The following is an 18,721-nucleotide window of genomic DNA, read 5'->3' as shown; positions in this document are numbered from 1 at the left end:
TTTATTTAATTTATTTATTTATGGCTGTGTTGGGTCTTCGTTTTTGTGCAAGGGCTTTCTCTAGTTGTGGCAAGTGGGGGCCACTCTTCATCGTGGTGCACGGGCCTCTCATTATCGCGGCCTCTCTTGTTGGAGAGCACAGGCTCCAGACGCACTGGCTCAGTAATTGTGGCTCACGGGCCTAGTTGCTCCGCGGCATGTGGGATCTTCCCAGACCAGGGCACGAACCCGTGTCCCCTGCATTGGCAGGCAGATTCTCAACCACTGCGCCACCAAGGAAGCCCTAAATTTTTATATCATCAATTTCTTCAGAAAAGCCTGCTGAGGTTTTGATTTGGATGGCACTGACTCTATAGATCAGTTTGGGGAAAATTGCCATCTTAACAGTATTGACTCTTCCAATCCATGAATATAAAACATCCCATTTTTTTTTTAGGTCTTCTTTAATTTCCTTTTGTAATACTTTTTTTTTTAGTTTCCAGTGTACTAGTTCTGTGTACTAGTTCATCATACCTCTTTGTAAATCTAACCATGTGCTTTTAGAAAGAATGTGTATTCTGTCCTTGTTGAGTGTAGTGATAGAGTGTTTATAAAAAGTATTACTGGGTTTTTTGTCTAGTTCTTTCAATTGCTGAAATCAGACATGATTTTGGAATTGTCTTATTTCTCCCTGTAACTCTGTAAATGTTTGATTCATGTATTTTGAAGCTTTGTTATTAGGAATATACACTTATATGATTGTTGTGTCTTCCTGATTAAGTGGCCCTTTTATCTAATGAAATGCCACTTTATAACTCCAGTAATGCTCTCTCCTGAAATCTGTGTTATCTGATATTAATATAGCCATTCTCATCTTCCTGTGGTTATTGTTTACATGGTACATCTTTTTCCATAATTTACCTTCAGCCCACCTCTGTCTTTAATGAGTTTCTTATAGACAGCATATAGTTGGATCTTGTTTATCCATTCTAACAATCTACATTTTAATTGGAGAGTTTATCCCAAAAGTTTTAATGTAGTTATTTATATGGTTAGATTTGTATCTACCATATTTTGTTTCCTCCTTGCCTCTTCTGTTTTTTTTAATCTATTTTTCCTTTCCTGTCTTTTTTTTAATGACTATTTCAATAGTTTTTAGAATTTCACTTTAGTTTTCCTGTTGGCATTTTAAGTAAACATTTCTTTTTTTTTTTTTAGTGACTGCTCTAATAATTATAATACACATTCTTAACATTTACAGTCCACTTAATAGTTGCTAATTTTATATTTAAAGATTTTATATCTATGTTTATATCTGTGTTCTTTTTCATGTTCTCTTTCAGTTTGGATATCTATGGCGTATCAGTCTCTGATTTTTGAAATAGTTTGTTTAAGAGAGAGTTGTTTTTGTTTTGTTTTTTGGCCAGGCCACACGGCTTGCGGGATCTTAGTTCCCCCAACCAGGAATCAAACCCGGGCCCCCTGCAGTGGAAGCACGGAGCCCTAACCACTTGACTGCCAGGGAATTCCCAAGAGAGAGTTTTATATTTAATAAATGTTCATAGTATTCTCAAGGTTTTTAAAAAAATTAATCTCATCTTTTTGTGCCTTTTCTAACTTTTTAAAATTATTATTAGACATTTATCTATTTTTAAAATCTCTTCAGCTGACATTTTGAACTTTTGATTCTATTGATCCTCTCTATTTTTTGTATTTTAGTTCATTAATTTCTGCTCTTGTATCATTTTTCTTCTTTCTGCTTTAAGTTTTTTTTTTTTACACCATTAAATCCTCTTGTTGCCTGCAAACAGTTTGCTCTCAGTACCGTATAGTTGTTTTTCCTTTGTAGATAATCTGGCCTCTTTCCTTGGTAGCATCTAAGTTGCCTCTTTATCTTTGATATTCTACTAATTCCTTATGATCTGTTTGACAGTTATTCATCATGTTCAGTATTCAGTGTGCCTTTTGTCTAGGACCCATATCTGTTTTCCATTATGGAAAATTCTCAGCAAGTCTCTCTTCAAATACTGCTTCTTTACCATTTTCTCCATTTTTTTTTTTTTTTTGAAACTCTAAATAGCTAAATTTGGGCCTCTAACCATTCTATTGTCTCATATTTTTCATCTTTGTCTCTAATCTGTGTATGGATGAATTCCTTGGTCCTGTCTTCTGATGTATTTAATTATTCTTCAAATATGCCTTGTCTAAAATTAACCTCATTTGTTGTATTTTTTTATTTCAGTGACTATACTTTCACATCTAAAGTTTCTAATTAGTTTTTATCTCATTTATGTCTATTTTTGTTCATACATTCTTTGGTGACAATTATGCCACCATTTGTGTCTTTCAGTTTTTTATTACATTGTACTACAAAATATTTTTGCCTATGTCTAATTTTGTTTTTGTCTCTTCTTGACATGTGTTCACATAGAAGGGGTATCACATGTAAACTCATTGGACCATCTTGAGGAAGATGACTATAATATGAAAGAAGAAAATAATGCTTAAACAATGAGTAGATGCTATCTCCTAGCACAGTAGTTTTTGTACTAAGTTGTTACCAGTTGATATTTGCAGTGGCTGAGTGTAGCAGGCTCCACAGGAAGTTCTGTCTAGCTGTTGCATGGAGCACAAAGGGTTCTGCTAGAGTAGAGTCAACTTTGTAATGAGGCTTTGTCATAGACCCATCTCTTGTATTGCATGACTTCCTGCATTTCAGATTTTTTTCTTTTTCTCTTTAACTTATTTATAGTAACAGTACTTTCTGAAGTCAAACTTTGTTAACTCAAGCTGAAACATGTTTAAGACTTTTAAAAAATATTTTTCCTTTAAGTGACTGTTATATACAGTATGTTACTGTATAGATGGATCAGATAGGAATATATTTTTCAGCACAGAAGCTCCTGTAAGCTCTGGAAGGTTTGGGGTTTTTTGTTTGTTTTCATTTTTTACCAGCTTTATTGAGATATAATTGATATATCTGGAAGTATTTAGACCATTACAGGTGTCTTGCCCAAGGGTCAGCCTTCTTTTATAATTAAAATTTTAATTTTAAACTTTTTAATTAATAATTGACTTATAATACTAGATTCAGATGTACAGTATACTGACTTGATATTTTTATACATTACAAAATGATCACCAAGATAAGTCTAGTTACCGTCTGTCACCATAAAAAGTTATTATAATATTATTGACTATACCCCAATGCTGTACATTTCATCCCCATGACTTACTTTACAACTGGAAGTTTGTACCTCTTAATCTCCCTCACCTGTTTCACTCATCTCCCCACCCTCTCCCCTCTGGCAACCACCAGTTTGTTCTATCTGAGTCTGTTTCTGTTTGTTCATTTGTTTTGCTTTTTAGATTCCACATATAAGTGAAATCATATGGTATTTGTCTTTCTCTCTTTCACTTATTTCACTTAGCGTAATATCTTCTAGGTACCCATCATAAAGGGCAAGATTTTATTCCTTTTTCTGGCTGAGTAATATTCCATTTTGTATATATACCAAATCCTCTTTATCCATTCATCTATTGATGGATGCAGGTTGCTTCCGTATCTTCCTTATTATAAATAATGCTGCAGTGAACAAAGAGGTGCATATATCTCTTCAAATTGGTGTTTTTATTTTCTTTGGAAAAATAAGAGTAGAATTGCTGGATCATGTGGTAGTTCTATTTTTAATTTTTTGAGGAACCTCCATACTTTCCATAGTGGCTATAGTAGTTTACATTCCTACCAACAGTACACAAGGGTGCCCTTTCCTCCACATCCTCGCCAACACTTGTTATTTGTTGTCTTTTTAATAGTCATCTGACAGGTATGAGGTGATATCTCATTGTGGTTTCGATTTGTATTTCCCTGATGATTAGCAATGTTGAGCATCTTTCCATGTGTCTGTTGGCCATCTGTATATCTTTCTTAGAAAAATGTCTATTCAGATCCTCTGCCTATTTTTTAATTGGGTTTGTTTTTTTGATATTGAGTTGTATGAGTTCTTTGTATATTTTGGATATTAACCCCTTATCAGATAAATTGTTTGCAAATATCTTCTCCCATTCAGTAGATGGCATTTCCATTTTGTTAATAGTTTCCTATTCTGTGCAATGCTTTTTAGTTTGATGTAGTCCCATTTGTTTTTCTTTCCCTTGCCTGAGGAGACATATCAAAAAAATATTGCTAAGGTCAATGTAAAAGAGCAGACTGCCTCTGTTTTCTTCTAGGAGTTATGAATTCAGGTCTTGCATTTAAGTCTTTAATCCATTTTGAGTTTATTTTTGCATATGGTGTGAGAAAGCTTGAAATCTCATCAAGCATCTTTTCCGACCACAATGCTATGAGATTAGAAATCAGTTACAGGAAAAAAAACTAAAAAACACAAATACATGGAGGCTAAGCAGTGCACTGCTAAATAACCAAGAGATCACTGAAGAAATCAAAGAGGAAATAAAAAAATACATAGAAACAAGTGACAATGAAATCATGATGACCCAAAATCTATGGGACACAGCAAAAGCAGTTCTAAGAGGGAAGTTTATAGCAATTCACTCTCACCTCAAGAAACAAGAAAAATCTCAAATAATCTAACCTTACACCTAAAGCAACTAGAGAAAGAAGAATAAAGAAAACCCAAAGTTAGTAGAAGGAAAGAAATCATAAATATCAGAGCAGAAATAAATGAAAAAGAAATGAAAGAAACAATAGCAAAGATCAATAAAACTAAAAGTTGGTTCTTTGAGAACATAAACAAAATTGATAAACCTTTAGCCAGACTCATCAAGAAAAAAAGGGAAAGAACTCAAATCAATACAATTAGAAATGAAAAAGGAGAAATTACAATTGACACCACAGAATTACAGAGGATGATAAGAGACTACTACAAGCAACTATATGCCAATAAAATGGACACCTGGAAGAAATGAACAAATTCTTGTAAAGGTACAACCTTCCAAGACTGAAGCAGGAAGGAAATAGAAAATGTAAACAAATCAATCACAAGTAATGAAATTGAAACTGTAATTAAAAACCTTCCAACAAACAAAAGTCCAGGACCAGATGGCTTCACAGGTGAATTCTATCAAACATTTAGCGAAGAGCAAACACCTATCCTTCTCAAACTCGTCCAAAAAATTGCAGAGGAAGGAACACTCCCAAACTCGCTCTACAAGACCACCATCACCCTGATACCAAAACCTGGCAAAGATATCACACAAAAAAGAAAATTACAGCCCAATATCACTGATGAACATAGATGCAAAAATCCTCAATAAAATACTAGCAAACAGTACCCAACAGCACATTAAAAGGATCACACACCATGATCAAGTGGGATTTACCCCAGGGATGCAAGGATTCTTCAATATATGCAAATCAATCTGTGTGATACACCATATTAACAAGATGAAGAATAAACCACATGATCACCTCAATAGAGGCAGAAAAGGCTTTTGACAAAATTCAACACCCATTTATGATTTAAAAAGTCTCCAGACAGTGGGCATAGAGGGAAACTACCTCAACATAATAAAGGCCATATACGACAGACCCACAGCAAATATCATTCTCAGTAGTGAAAAACTGAAAGCATTTCCTCTAAGATCAGGAACAAGACAAGGATGTCCACTCTCACCACTATTATTCAACATAGTTTTGGAAGTCCTAGCCACGGCAATCAGAGAAGAAAAAGAAATAAAAGGAATACAAATTGGAAAAGAAGAAGTAAAACTGTCACTGTTTGCAGATGACATGATACTATACATAGAAAATCCTAAAGATGCCACCAGAAAACTACTGGAGCTAATCAATGAATTTGGTAAACTTGCAGGATACAAAATTAATGCACAGAAATCTCTTGTATTTCTATACACTAACAACAAAAGATCAGAAAGAGAAATTAAGGAAACAATCCCAATTACCATTCCAACAAAATGAATAAAATACCTAGGAATAAACCTACCTAAGGAGGCAAAAGACCTGTACTCAGAAAACTATAAGATACTGATGAAAGAAATCAAAGATGACACAAACAGATGGAGAGATATACCATGTTTTTGGATTGGAAGAATCAATATTGTGAAAATGACTATACTACCCAAAGCAATCTACAAATTCAATGCAATCCCTATCAAACTACCAATGGCATTTTTCAAAGAATTAGAACAAAAAATTTCACAATTTGTATGGAAACACAAAAGACCCTGAATAGCCAAAGCAATCTTGAGAAAGAAAAATGGAGCTGGAGGAATCAGGCTCCCTGACTTCAGATTATACTACAAAGCTACAGTAATCAAGACAGTATGGTACTGGCACAAAGACAGAAATATAGATCAATGGTACAGGATAGAAAGCCCAGAGATAAACCCATTCACCTATGGTCACCTAATCTATGACAAAGGAGGCAAGAATATACAATGGAGAAAAGACAGCTTCTTCGATAAATGGTACTGGAAAAACTGGACAGCTACATGTAAAAGAATGAAATTAGAACACTCCCTAACCTCATACACAGAAATAAACTCAAAATGGATGAAAGACCTAAAATGTAAGACCAGACACTATAAAACTCTTAGAGGAAAACATAGGAAGAACACTCTTTGGAATAAATCACAGCAAGTTCTTTTTTGATCCACCTCCTGGAGTAATGAAAATAAAAACAAAAATAAACAAATGGGACCTAATTAAACCTAAAAGCTTCTGCACAGCAAAGGAAACCATGAACAAGAGGAAAAGACAACCCTCAGAATGAAAGAAAATATTTGCAAATGAAGCAACTGACAAAGGATTAATCTCCAAAATATACAAATATCTCATGTAGCTCAATATCAAAAAGCCAACCACCCAATCAAAAAATGGGCAGAAGACCTAAGTAGATATTTTTCCAAAGAAGACATACAGATGGCCAAGAGGCACATGAAAAGATGCTCAACATCACTAATTATTAGCAAATGCAAATCAAAACTACAATGAGGTATCACCTCACACTGGTCAGAGTGACCATCAACAAAAAATCTACAAACAATAAATGGTGGAGATGGTGTGGAGAAAAGGGAACCCTCTTGCACTGTTGGTGGGATTGATACAGCCACTATGGAGAACAGTATGGAGGTTCCTTAAAAAACTAAAAATAGAACTACCATATGACCCAGCAATCTCACTACTGGGCAAAGAACCTGAGAAAACCATAATTCAAAAAGACACATGTATCCCAATTTTCATTGCAGCACTATTTGCCATAGCCAGGTAATGGAAACAACCTAAATGTCCATCAACAGATGAATGGATAAAGAAGGTGTGGTACATATATACAATGGAATATTACTCAGCCGTAAAAAGGAACGAAATTGGGTCATTTGTAGAGATGTGGATGGATCTAGAGACTGTCATACAGAGTGAAGTAAGTCAGAAAGAGAAAAACAAATATCGTATATTAACACATATATGTGGAATGTAGGAAAATGGTAGAGATGAACCTATTTGCAAAGCAGAAATAGAGACAGACATAGAGAACAAACATATGGACACCAAGGGGGGAAAGGGGGGTGGGATGAATTGGGAGATTGGGATTGACATATATACACTACTATGTATAAAATAGATAACTAATGAGAATCTGCTGTATAGCACAGGGAACTCTACTCAGTGCTCTGTGGTGACCTAAATAGGAAGGAAATCCAAAAAAGAAGGGATATATGTATACATATAGCTGATTCACTACATTGTACAGCAGAAACTAATACAACATTGTAAAGCAACTATACCCCAATAAAAAATAATAATAATAATAAACATTGATCTATCAGGAATTCCCTGGTGGTCCAGTGGTTAGGACTCTACTCTTCCACTGCAGGGGTCACGGGTTCAATCCCTGGTCAGGGAACTAAGATCCAGCATGCTGTGTGGTTCGGCCAATAAATAAATAGATAGATAGATAGATGTTTCGGCCAATAAATAAATAAATAAATAGGTAGATACATAAATAAATAAATATCTAAATAAATAAATAAATATTGATCTAGCCAATTGAGTATATTGCAGGGTATTCAACCCAAAGAAAACTATATTTTCTTACTATCAAGACCACATGGATTTGCACTTAATTTTTCTCTAAAATTCCTGTTACTCTTCATTCCTGCTGTTTCTTCAACTGGATTTTTTAAACAATTTGGTGTAGCAATGTGGAGTCAAAAAATGGCCGGACAATCATTCTGAGTCTCAGATCTCCTCATCTGAACAGTGGAGTTAATGCCTACCTTGCAGAATTGTGAGGATTAAATGAGACACATATGTAAAAGGTCTTCTACAGGTCCAAGATATAAACTGTATTCACTAAACAGGTATTGTTGTTAATGCTAAGGGCAGGCACCTGGTCTTAACCTTTTTGTAGCTCCATATTCAGAGCTTGGTTCTTTGGGACACTAGTCCACCATCTTCTCTGTCTGCTGGCTTTCCAAATAAAATCGCTATTCCTTGCTAGAACAACTTGTCTCTCGATTTATTGGCCTGTCATGCAGTGAGCAGTGCAAGCTTGGACTCAGCTCCCAGGTCAGCCAGGAGGCTTGCTGCTCGTAGCCAGCCACCCCTGGTTGGGGAACTTTGGGGGTAAGGTGCTAGCAGCTGCCAGGACCACTTGTCCTGAGGATCTTTCCTTCAAAATCCCCCAAAGTGACACCAGTTGCCCCAGTGTTTAGCAGTTGGAGCAAGGAATAGACCAACAGGCTCATTACAGTACGGTCTGCCTATCCAATTGAAGTAGCCTTACATCCTTTCCAACCCAGAGACCAAGTCCTCCTTAAAACCAGGAGAGAACAAGGGCCTGAACTTCAGCTGACTGCAAGAGGGACACATATTGTTACTTACCATGCACTCATCTGTCACGTTAGCCGGGCTCACAGGAAACATCCTGACCAGGCTCGCCTGTGAATGGCTGCAGGAAGGAAGAAATTAGCACATCCCCTCCAGGACTTTACCACCTCCCCTTTTAGTATAAAAGAAGCCTGAATTCTAACTCAGGGGAGATGGTTCTCTGGGACACTAGTCCACCATCTTCTCAGTCTGCTGAGAAGACTTTCCAAATAAAGTCACTATTCCTTGCCCTACCCCTGCCCCCCAAAATGACATGTGCCTGATATTAGTTATAAATTGGCTGGTTAATTTTGACAGTTCAGGGAAGATGTTAATAATTAACCCAGGATAAAGAGGAGTTTTACACAGGAGTTTTACTTTTATATTCACCTCTGACAGTGTATTTTGTTCATTTAAATGTGAAAATGTATATATATATATATATTTAGTTAAAACACCAAAGTGTGACCCAAAGGCCTTCTTTAAAAATAAGCCATCTATGACAGGGAGCAAGAAAATGGGGACCTTACTCCTATAACCACAAGGAAGTGATTTCTTCCAAAAACCTGGGGAAGCTTCAAGGTAGATTCCTCTCCAAGGGTTTTCAGAGAAGAGGCCAGCTTGGTTGGTATCTTGATTTCAGCCTTATGAGACCCTAAGCAGAGCATCCATCCATTCTGTAGATTTATGATCTACAGAATGGTGAGCTAACAAGTGGATGCTGTTTTAAGTCCCTAAATTTGTCATAATTTGTTATGTAATAGAAGAAAACTAATACACTAGCTGACTTGGATTCAGATCTTAGCTTTGTCCTTTCTTCAATTTGTGATTGTGGACAAGTTACTTTATCTCTTTGTTTTCCCATCTGTAAATGGAGATAATAATGCACAGCCCAGAAAGTTGGTGGGAGGACTGGATTAGCTGCACTCGTGCTGGCACCTAGAAGCTGACATCTGCTGCTTGTGAGGAAGAATCAGAATAGCCGAAAGAGTCCCCCAAACTGGCCACCAGGTGGTGCCACCAAACAGGAGCAGCTGAGTTTTCATTCTGAACCCCAAGCTAGACTAGGAAAGGGAAGCAGTGGAGGGGACAATGGGAGTGAGGCTGGCTCTTTATACCTATGACTGTTTACAACTCAGGTGTACAGAATCAAGAGAATTACAAAGGTAAACTGCAGAGAGAAGCTACGCAATATGTGCAGAAGTTGTAAAATGTAATGATTTACTTAAAACCTATGTCATTCCAAATGTATTTGAGGTAGTTTACAAAATAAAACCATATATCAAAATAATAATAAGTGAGAAAATTGGTGAAAAGAAAAGAAAGGAAAACCGGGGATATACAAACTGTGTGGTATTAAGATCTTTTACCCACGCTAAGGATGGTTTTTGACCTTCCCAGTAATCACTGAAAACAAGGACACAAGGACAGTATACAATTCACAGAGAAATTTGCTCAGAAAAAGCAGAGACCTGGGAGAGAGTCCTCATGTGGATCCTTACAAACCAGGCACCACATCATATTGGGAAAGATTTCTTGGAAAATACACCACAGACATTTATAGTTCCTTCTTGATGTTTTTTTGTGTGTGTGTCTTTTGCATATTTTAAATTCAAATTTTAGTATTTTTCTTCATGATTTTTATGGGTTTCTTATACGATAAGAATAGCATTTTGTCATATTTGCTGTCTATCATATTGCAACAAAAACACTGAAGAGTTAATATCACAAATGTATTTATTTAATTTTGTTTATATTTTGACAGGAGTTTTAAATTTTTATGTAGTCTAATATATAGATATATATTTTCTTATATATATATGTGTGTAAGGAATATGTATACATATGTACATATATATTACACAATCTCCTATTACTTTATAGCTAGAATGCATTTTTCCATCTAGAGACCAGTTACATTGCCTTTATTTTCTTCCAGTTTGTAATGGCTTAATTTTAAAAATTTCTGTTGCCCAAAGACTACTGAATTTCAAAACGCATCTGAGGTTCAGGCCAGCGCTCATAAGAACTGGAATGGGTAGTATTCCTTAAGCAAATAAAAGGAAACCTTTTCTAAGAAAAAAAATTTTAATAAAAAATAAATTTAAAAAAATTAAAACAAGCCATCTAGCTAAGAGTGGTAGCCACCAGTTTGCGAAGTCTTGCCATTTTTTTAATATACTCTCTCTTCAAATCATTGTTTGTACCTTGCTTAATTAAAATGAGCCAGACTCTTAATTGCTGCCTGGAAAGTTGGACTAGTGGCTGCCGCTGTTTTTCATGGATTAAGATGTCATTATGTCCCTAGAGCAAGTAAATGCTCTGTCTACTTTCAATGTAGTCTTTAGGGAACTCTTTTTCCAGATAACTTTTTAAAACCTTATCTCTTAAAAATGTTCAACTTCCCTGGCAATCAAATTGAAACACCAGTGAGATATCAAACTGGCAGTGATGATAAGACACGCTTATTGTTTGCACCAGGATGGAGAATTGGGAGCTTTGAGGCATTGTTGGTGGAGTGTAAACTGGCCCTCAGCCTGCCTTTCCGGAAGGCAGTTCAGCCGTATGTATCAAAATGTGAATGTGCACTGCCTTTGACCCTGTAAACCTTCACTCTTAGAATTTATCCTAAGAGTACAGGTACTCAAAAAAGATGTTATAAGAATATTTACTGCAGCATTGTTTATACCAGTGGGAAGAAAATTGTTATCAACCTAAATTTCCATTAATAGGTCATTAAATAATGTTTTATCCATATTATAGAATGTTAATCAGTCATTGAAAAGCACAATACAGGCAGTCCTTGCTTTGCATAGTTGTGCAGGACCCTAAAAATGACCATACAAACCCAAACTGTGCAAAGCAATGTCAAAAATCAAAGGGGGAAAATATGATTGTTCTGTGACCTTAAAAATTTGTCAAGTGTTAAAAATTCTTTTAGTGTTAGTTACAAGTGTATAGGGAAATTAAAAATAGTAAAATTAATATTTACTTAATTGTACATTATAATTTAAAATATTAGAAACATTAAGAATTAAAATTTTAGTCCTTTGTAAAGAAAATTTATTAAGAGTAATTTGGACAGTGTTTCCCTTCTTCTTGTTTAGTATGGAGTGGCCATCTCTCCTATGTTTTGGTGAATTGTCATACTACTTCTTAAATTCAGATAAGCTTCTGACACTTTACCCTTTGTACTTTCAATGTCATGAAATATCTCCAAGAGTTGTTTTACTGTGAAGTTTTTTGCTGTTGTCACTTCATCTGAAATATCTTCATCCTCGCCATCATAGGCACTTTCTTTGTTTATGTCAAGAAGTTCATCTAGGGCTTCCCTGGTGGCGCAGTGGTTAAGAATCCGCCTGCCAATGCAGGGGACACAGGTTCGTTCCCTGGTCCGGGAAGATCCCACTGCCGCGGAGCAACTAAGCCCGTGGGCCACAACTACTAGAGCCTACGCAACTAGAGCCCATGCTCTGCAACAAGAGAAGCCACCACAGTGAGAAGCCCGCGAACCACAACGAAGAGTAGCCCCCGCTCTCTGCAACTAGAGAAACACCGCAAGCAGCAACGAAGACCCAATGCAGCCAAAAATAAATAAATAAATAATTAAAAAAAAAAAAAGAAGTTAATCTAGCTGCATATCCGGAGTTTCTCAAATGGTGGCAGTGTCAACACTCCCATGTTCTTATTTCCTCTATAAAGCCATTTATGTTTGATTCAAATTTTACTCTGTTTCTTTGCTACACTTTTATTTTTGTTGGACAATTCCCACTTTCAATTATCTATTTTTGTGAAATATCGCATGGGTTCATCAGTAGGAGACAACATAACTACCGTGCTTTGCCCTCTGTATGAACGGAATAACATGTGCAGTGATCAGTCACTGACAAACTTTGAAAGAAGTGACATGATTGGTCACAGATCATGACAAACATCTGTTATTTACGGAGTGATATGTGGACTAAAGAGCTAATAATCATGTTTGTATTTTAAGGTAACTGAAATTTGAACCATGTTGTTAGGGGACTGGTGTGATTTAACTAGACAGTTGAAACTGAAAATCGTACTTATCAGAACCATGCAAAGCTAGGACTACATATATATGTGTATTCATTGTCATTGAAAACTCTTCTTGTGAGCTGGACATTATTTGCCCCTTCTCCTCTCTGCTGTGTGCCCAGGGAAACCACTTCTATGGACTACATCAACCAGGTAACCTTCCCAATGTCTTCTAATTGGGTTTGGTCATTGGAAGGCACCAACAGGAGATCAGGTGGAGGGAGAAGAGAAAGATCAGGATATTTATTTTCCTTCTCTGCTGGGCCACATTTTGGCCTTGGCTGTTCTCCTCTCCTGAAGGCTACAGCTTCCATGGAGCAGAAGGTCACAGCTTCCTCCCTTCAACCACAGCTTCTTCTCAGGTCCCACTGCTGCTCCCTCTCTTTGCCCCTTCAGGCCTAAAGTGGGTAATAGCTTCCTACGGTTGCTGGCTCTTGGGTGCTTCACTATCCCTTCCTGGTTTCATTTAAAGCTTCCCAAACTTTTGTTTATGGCCTCTTCACAAAACTCTCTTCAAGCATACTCCTGCTGAGTGTGCCATGTTTCCCACCAGGACCCTAACCTAGACACCACGTCACACTGTTTATGGAAAACTGTATGTACATATCCAAATATGTATATGCACTCCGAGAGAGGTCTGAAAGGATATAAACATAACATTGTCTTTAGCCCTTTGCCTTTTTCCTATCTGCTTTTAAAAATAAGTGGATTACATGTATTACTGGATTATTTGAGCTTCAAAATAGTTATTCATTTCTCTAATTTAGTCAAATCTTTAAACAAGTTTCCAAATTAACCACTCTACTTTTTTAACATACTCAGCCAGACATATCTTTGTATGAGTGTTCTTTAAAGCTGTTCTAACAAAGAAGAGCTGATCATGCAGCAATTCATATTAAGAAATTGCTGAACAGAGACAAGTTTTAGGAATTAAATGAGATTAGTTGTTGGTTTTCTTAAATACCATAACTCAGAACATGCTTTATGCCCTTACAGACTCCTGCACCTGGGCTGTGACTGGATCTAATTTGGTATAGTTAACATGTTCCAATTTGCAGGAAAACCGTAGACATGCACACATAGCTTTATTGCTGCTCTGACTGGTTATTAGCCACAGCCTCCATATATCCAACTTAATATTTCCTTCAGAACCAGACGTAATTGAATTTTCCACCTGTGAGAAGCATTAAAATGCTAATTCCAAAGTTCTTTTGTTTTCTTATTACTGTCACTCGAATATTTATTTATTTATTTATTTATTTATTTATTTATTATTTATGGCTGTGTTGGGTCTTCGTTTCTGTGCGAGGGCTTTCTCTAGTTGTGGCAAGCGGGGGCCACTCTTCATCACGGTGTGCGGGCCTCTCACTATCGCGGCCTCTCTTGTTGCGGAGCACAGGCTCCAGACGCGCAAGCTCAGTAATTGTGTCTCACGGGCTTAGCTGCTCCGCGGCATGTGGGATCTTCCCAGACCAGGGCTCGAACCCGTGTCTCCTGCATTGGCAGGCAGATTCTCAACCACTGCGCCACCAGGGAAGCCCCCACTCGAATATTTAAAAAGGCAAAGCAGGGACTTCCCTGGTGGTCCAGTGGTTGGGACTCCACGCTTCCAATGCAGGGAGCAGGAGTTCGATCCCTGGTTGGGGAACTAAGATCCCACATGCCGCGGGGCATGGCCAAAAAAAAAAAAAAAAAAGAAAAAAGAAGAAAAAAGGCAAAGCAGACATGCTGGGGTTAAACATATACACAAAATGGATTTTGAAAATGCCTGTGTGACTTTATCATTCGAAATGCTGAAGGTTCTGTGTGTTTGGGTCTTTTTTTAATTTTTATTTTAGGTGATGAGAAAGTAAAACATTTCTTGAATGTTTTTAAATAAACCTTTCACAGGGACTTCCCTGGTGGTCCAGTGGTTAAGAATCCGCCTGCCAGTGCAGGGGACACAGGTTCGATCCCTGATCCGGGAAGATCCCACATGCCATGCAGCAACTAAGCCCGTGAGCCGCAACTACTGAGCCCACGTGCCACAACTACTGAAGCCCACGCGCCTAGAGCCCACGCTCCACAACAAGAGAAGCCACCACAATGAGAAGCCCGCGCACCGCAACGGCGAGTAGCCTCCGCTCACCACAACTAGAGAAAGTCCACGCGCAGCAATGAAGACCCAGTGCAGCAAAAAAAAAAAAAAAAAAGAGAGAGAAAGAAAGAAACCTATCATAGAAGAGCATCCTAAAAGAAGATGTGTTCCCTGGAATTCCTTCCCTTTGCCCTGACAGTTCACACAGCAGTACTTGCAGAATGCACCGTGCTGGTTTTATGATTGTGGATTAAAGAGATATTTCCTCCATAACATTTTTATGTTTGCCCCACTTTTTATAAGACATTCAAAAAGTGTAATAATAACAATAATATCCTAATTTATTTTTACTTTCTAAGTCTAGTATACATGGAACTAATAACTGTTGAACAGAATACTTCACACTTCGCTCTGACCTATCTATATGGAATGTTATCAGGTTTGAGTGGTGCCTAGAACAGGAGAGGGCTCTTAAGCAGGTCCAGGCTGTGGTTCAAGTAGAACCTGCGGTTGTAATAGTATCAGTGGTGAGAAAAGGTACCATGTGGAGTTTATAGGAGGCCTGAATAGGAGAATCACAACATAGAGCCGTTAGCTTTTGAAGCAAGGCTATGCCACCTTCAGCAGAGAACTATACACCATTCAGTAAAGAGCCCCTGGCTTGCTACAGGGCCCTGGTGGAGATAGAGCATGTGACTCTAGGACATCAAGTGATCATGCAGCCGGACCTTCCCATTATGTGTTCTACCAGATCCACCAAATTATAAGGGTCAAGGCAATCCATCATAAGATAGTGGTTGGTATGTCTGAGACTGGGCATGAATAGAAAAGGGCCCAAGTAAGCCAGATAGGCAGGACTCCCAGAGTCCCTTGTCATCACCACTGTTGCTTCAGTGCTTCTCCTTGCTGAAACTTATGGCCGTGTATGGGGGACAAGGAGACTTCCTTAAGACCCGCTGGCAGAGGAGGAAAGGGGCCATGTTTGGCTCATGGCTGGGCTGACTCGGCAAGTATCTGCTGCTGCTGCACTACCACCACTCAAGGGTGGCCTTGAAAGGCTTGAAACCCGCCCAATACACTGCCTCTGGCTGTCTATATTGTATGGAAAGAGAAGTGGTCCAATGTAAGACCATATATAACCTTTGTGGGCATCAGCGAATGGCTAGGCTGATTAGTCAGAGGCCAGGAAAAAGATTGGAAATTTGACAATAAGGAGGCTTATAGAAAAAGCATATGGATAGATCTATGGGCATAGGCACAAAATGTAAAGATCTTAGTAACACATGTTAATGCCCACCAGAGAATATCCGCCACACAAGAGGCACTAGTAGACAGAATGTCTTGGCCAGTTGATTTCAGCCAGCCTCTGTTGTCAGCCATTGCAAGCCTGGCACAATAGCCTCGAGAAAGAGTAGCCAGGTGGCAGAGAGAGGCTTTGAGCCCAGCATTAATTTCCACTCACCAAGGCTGATCTAATTACTCCCACTGCTAAATGTCCTTTAGGCCAGCACAGAAATCAATGGTGAGCTACAGTATGGCACCATATCTTGAGGAAACCAACCTTTTACTTTTAGCAAGTTGAATACATTTGGACCTTTCCACCCTGGAAAGAACAGCAATTCACCTTAAGTTGACTCAATGCATACATCAGGTTATGGGTTTTCCTTTCCTGCCCACATGGCATCTAGTAGCAGCCCAGGGGCTTACCAAGTTTGATCCACCAACATGGAATCCCACACTAAAACTCATACTAAGAGTCCCACTTTATAACAAAGCATTAGGCACTACACCATGGGATCTACTGATTGAGGAGTCTGGCTTCTGGTTAAAAATCTATGGGTGATTTTTCAGACCCAGTTACAAAAGCTTTACCTGACAGAGAAAGCTGCCCTCCCCGCACCAGAGTTGGTGCACGGTGAATGCATTGCCGTCTCTGAAGCGAGATGCAGTCAAGGACGCGGACCCCTTTGGCTGGTCATACTCCACATATTTACATCCCTAGCCCAGGCACCTTCATTCCTAAGTCTCTTTATCTGAGGCCTTGGGCAGAAGTCTTCTTTAGGCGGCTTTGCTGAGACCTCCTAATAGAAGATGGGTTGGGGAGGAAGTGGCAGGCTTGGGGGAAGGAGGGTGGACCTTGAAGATGCCTTTTCCCATTCCAACTCAGTACCCAGGACTTTTTCCCTCCGAGCCCTTCCCTCTGACCCCACCCTCCACCTCAGGATCCTAAAACTATCATAGCCTTTTGTTCAAGGCTCCCTCAACAATGAGATGACCCCCACATCTGCACGGATCCACCACTCATCATTCCATGGGGGAAAAGGAGCAGAGGAGTTTGCTTTCTCTGGGTTTAGCCTCTTGCTTACACCATTGCAATAAGCACTTAAAAGTTTAGCTCTTTCATTTTTGGCTTATTTCATTAATCAGCTACTCAGACACTTGACAGTTTAGCTCTTTCCCAACTCAGCTGAGCTCCTGACACTGATCTATTACATACTGCACACCCCCAGAAGCGTCAAGTCTTACAGAAGGATAGAGGGACCTTTTGAATGCTCGACCAAGGTGCCAGTGTGGAGATATTGTACAAGGAAGGGGTACCACCTCCAGCACATGTTATACACCTTAAGTCAACAACCACTGCCAGATGCACGGTGCCCATTAGGTAGAATACAAGGGTCCGGGATACAAGAGGTGTAAGCAGTGGCCCTGCTCACCATCTCTTCCAGTGGTCCACCTGGGAAATTCATGCTCTCTTCCCCACAGAATGAGACTGTGTGGATCTAGAGATCCTGGATTCCAGAGAGTTAGCACTTCCACCAGGAGACACAATAGAGCCCCATAAACTAGAAACTGTAACTGCTGTTTTGCCATTTCAGGTTCCTCACGCCAGAAAGCAGGAGACAAGGAAGAGACACAATAGTGGCAGGATTATTTGATCTGATTGGCAGGAAGAAGAAGGGCAGCTGGGACTGAAGAAAATGTTTGACATCAGATAATCCAGTAGGGCTTCTCCTCATACATCTGCTAACCAGTTTTAGCCATGACCTGAGAAAGGTATGGTGACCAAAAGCTTAGGCCCCTCAAGTACAAAGTTCTCTGTCACCGCACCAGGTAAGCCACCTACAGCAAAGGTGCTGGCTGAGAGAGAGGGGAATCAAGAATGAGTGGTAGAGGAGGAGTCATAATGAGTATCAGTTGTAGCCTCAAGATCAGCTTCAGCTGCAAGGGCTGTCTTTCATCCTACTAACCTTCCTCTTGTAAGTTTCTCCAGGAAAAGAGCCAACCAGGATCCTGGAGATGCTGTTCCCAGATGCAGAGTTACTTACCATACGAAGCAAGTGGATCTGAGAGGTGCAAGCGTGGGCTGTAGGGGATGCTGTGATGTGCCATCCAGACACCCTCTTCAGGACCTCATTCACCACCAGCCACAGAAGTGCTGGCTGTTGAAAACTCACAGCCATATCCCTTTCTAGGAATTGCCCTTGACCGAAGGAAGGTGCTCCACCTAAAGTTACACTTTCTCCCCAAGGGCAGCCTGCATTCAATGACTGCTTGATGCTGGGGTCAAAGGCCCAGTCCCCTGCCTCGATATGGGACAACTCTGAGGGGCCATCTGACCTCCAGGGCTATCTGTGGGATCAGATGAGGTCTCTGTTGCAACTGCATCGCAGTTCAATTTCTCCCTCTACCCGGTTGTGCTTTCCGTAACTCCACTAGGTATTGATCCCAAGAGCACTCCCCCATAAATCTCCTGCACA

General features: G+C 39.1%; 1 long non-coding RNA gene across 1 annotated transcript in view; it reads right to left on the bottom strand.

Moving 5' to 3' along the window:
• Positions 1-18,721, bottom strand: part of LOC309662774 — a 29,389-nt gene continuing 10,668 nt past the window's right edge. Inside the window, exon 2 of the long non-coding RNA XR_014264949.1 lies at positions 1-8,909. This is a non-coding gene — a long non-coding RNA (uncharacterized lncRNA). The remainder of the gene's footprint in view (positions 8,910-18,721) is intronic.

Source organism: Balaenoptera physalus (genome assembly GCF_965194825.1).
Source record: "Balaenoptera physalus genome assembly, chromosome: 6".
NCBI lineage: Eukaryota > Metazoa > Chordata > Mammalia > Artiodactyla > Balaenopteridae > Balaenoptera > Balaenoptera physalus.
The sequence above is the reverse complement of the archived record's forward strand: the minus strand, read 5'-3'. Positions and strand labels throughout refer to the sequence as shown.